The following is a 3,471-nucleotide window of genomic DNA, read 5'->3' on the forward strand; positions in this document are numbered from 1 at the left end:
GAAATGAAGTATTCAGTATAAAGTATCTTATATGGAGTATGTTCACTATACAGAAGAAGAACAAACCTTCCTGTTAAATGCTAATTTAAGCTGTGTGTCTCATCTTTTCTGTGTCACAGCGTCACACGTTGAGAGGACAAACAATCACATTATCCTCAGCCCATCCAAGGTTGCCGGGTAATAGAAACACACCTGTATTGGTGGAAACTAGATGAAAGAGGCCCGTCCATCTGAAGGTAAAACTGCTTTAATACAGTCAGGCAGTAAACGGCATTTTTGTTAAACAGATATCTGTGTGCTCTATTTGAGCAGATTACCTAATTAATTGACCAAAGTCGGCTTGTAATACTTATGTTATTGTATAAAGAGCACCGCAAAAAGGTCTAATATTCAAATTATTTCTCAACTATTATTTTCTTTTAGTTTTTGTAATATATTTTCAAGTCTATTTATCCATCTACCTCGTCCATACACGTATAATTAGCTTCTTCACAGTGACTGTTCACAATATTAATGTCAGGAATTAAAGGTGAGAGAGAAGTACATCTCTTTGTGTGAAACATGGTTATAAAGCAAAGAATAACTGCACTGAGAGAAAGAAATGATGAATTGAAAGCAACAGTAAACAACAGAGTGATCGATGATGGACTGACATGACTCAGCTCTCCAGTGCCGGCCACCACTTCCATGACTGCAGAGCATGACGAAGACAAACGACTCGGCAATGAAGGAAAATGAGGATTTTATCACCCATTTCCCTTTCACACTATTGCTGGCCCGCACTGCCCAGATTGTGTCGGCGTGTGTGTGTGTGTGTCTAGACTGGGAAGTTAACCAAATGTGAGCTTTCCTGACAGGCTGGCTTATGCTCATGCGTTGACCCAAGGGTGCAGTTTAGAGAAATCACTCACACAGTTAGAGATTTGTGGAGAAATGCCCAAGGTCTTGAAGATCTATACATTACCTGGAATACGTATGTGTGCGCATTTTTCTCTGCGTGTGCGTGTGTGCAATAGAGTGCTTTTACAAGGACATTTATCTCATCCTCAGATATAATTACACTGCCTCAGGAAGAGGGGACATATCCACCTCTCCCTCCTTCTAAATCCCTCTCCTCTACTAACCTTCTTTCTCCATTACCTGTGCTTTCTTATCCAAGCTAAGGAAGCCAATCAAAGTCTTCTATGGTTGGAAGTCATCATGGGATTAATTTATTCCCTCAATCCCGTGGATAGGACTCCTGTTCACCTTATGAGAAATCATTATTTTTGCTTCTTCTCATATCTTCCAAAAATATTAATCTAGAATAGTTATTTTATTCTTATTTCTTATCTTCAAAGTGTAAACTTATAGGTATAGGCTGTACAGGGGGGTTTTGTAATGACAACAAAGTTGTTCCCACATACCTGACAGGAAACCACAGCCTACAGGGAATATGTGTAATATCATAACTTCCTGTTTGTCAATCCCTCTGCCCCTGTGGGTCAGCAATAATGACACCTGCCAACATGCCAGCAACTCTCCCTTACTCTCAGGGCAAGATTAGCAGCTGAAAGTAAAACATTTGGTTCTGGAGGGGAAAAAAACAGATTAAACAGACTTTTGGAGGGTTTGTAACACTTTTCACCTCAATTTAATTCTGGTTCATAAGCTAACAAATATTCCTTTGAACTGTTTCACATTTTGTGATTTCCTTTCCCAAACGTCAATGTATTTTATTGAAAGCTTAGGTAATAGAGCAACAAAAAACACTCAAATATTTCCCACACAGAGAGCAGAACATTCAGTCTGTTGCAGTAGTATAGTTTTAGGCTTAATGTTTATTTTGCGATTATTAATAAATGATTGCTGTGGTAAAAGGAGAAAACTATAAATATATCGCTGCACTTGATTTTACTGTATGGCTAGTTGGCTGTTACTGTCTCTTTCTCTGCAGTTGTGGAGTCACAATGTCTGGGATCATGAGCGCCCCCTGCCATGAGGCAAGAGAACTGCCTGCCTCAACTCGAATCTGTTCTCTGCGGTTTCTGATCGCTCCTCAGCACATGAAACACGTTACACACACAGTTGGTGACAAAAAACACTGTACATTATATTATATAAGCTAAATTATGGAAAATCAGTTCATACATTAAATGTTTTTTAGCCATTTTATTGGCTACAGACAGGAGGAACATGCTCCCATTGAATGGCAGCCAGTGCAGTTAGTGAGAGGTTGCGCAATTGAAGGTGAGGCTCTTTTTTTTTAAAGGTTTTGTTGGCTCCAGTGGCCTTTACTTGAAAGTAGTTCAAAAGGAAACAGGGTAATGAGAGGGCATGCAGCAAATGTCGCCAGGCCGGGAATCAAACCTGCGACCACCACCACAAGGACTAAGGCCTCAATATGTGGTCATGCTTTGCCAATGCACCACCACATCACCCACAGAAGGTGAGGCTCTGCCTCACCTGCCTCCCCTGACCGCACGTCAATGCCACAAACCAAGTAGGGCACAGCAAACGTGTGGAAGAAGTTGCTATGCTAGTAAGACCAAAATCTTGCTTTCTATACTCTAGACTCCATGACTCCAACTAACACTGCACATCACCCTGAACACATCATTCCCGCTATTAAACATAGTGGTGGCTGCACAATGCTTTGGGGAATTTGTTCTTCAACAGAGACAGGGAGCCTGGTCAGATTTTATAGAGAGATTGAAAAAGCTTATACAGGGCAAATCTAGAGGAAAACATTCAAGTGGGAAACGAGCAAGAAAACAGAACAACAACCCTTAACAATAGAGCGACAGCTGCAATGGAATGGTTTAGATCAGTGTTTCCCAATTCCGGTCCTCAGGCCTCCCTGCCCTGCATGTTTTAGGTGTTTCCCTTCTGCTACACACCTGGATTGAATATATGGGTGATCAACAGGTTTCTGCAGCACTTGATGGTCATGCAATCATTTGAATCAGCTGCTCTGGAATAGAGGCACATCTAAAACATGCAGAGCAGGGAGGCCTGAGGACCGGAATTGGGAAACGCCGGTTTAGATCACAAGTGTCTAACTCCAGTCCTCAAGGGCCGGTGTCCTGCAACTTTTAGATGTGCCTCTGCTGCACCACACCTGAATAAAATAATTAGGTCATTAGCAAGGCTCTGGAGAACTGATCTACCCAAGAAGGAGGTAAGTAAGCCATTTCATTCGTATGTTTTGTATCTGGCACATCTAAAAACCGCAGGACAGTGGCCCTTGAGGACTGGAGTTTGACACCCCTGGTTTAAATCAAAACATTTTAATGTGTCATTTAAAGTCCAGACCTAAAGCCAATTGAGATTCTGTAGAAACACTTGAAAATTGTTGTCCACAGCTGCCGTCCATTCACTCTGACTGAGCTTGAGCTATTCTTAAAAGTAAAAGGTTCAAAAACGTATTTGCCTGCATGTACAAAGGAAGAGATAGAAGCCAAAATAGGCTTCTATCTCTTCCTTCTACAA

The sequence above is a fragment of the Xiphophorus maculatus genome, chromosome 20 (assembly GCF_002775205.1).
Source record: "Xiphophorus maculatus strain JP 163 A chromosome 20, X_maculatus-5.0-male, whole genome shotgun sequence".
In the NCBI taxonomy this organism is placed as follows: Eukaryota; Metazoa; Chordata; class Actinopteri; order Cyprinodontiformes; family Poeciliidae; genus Xiphophorus; species Xiphophorus maculatus.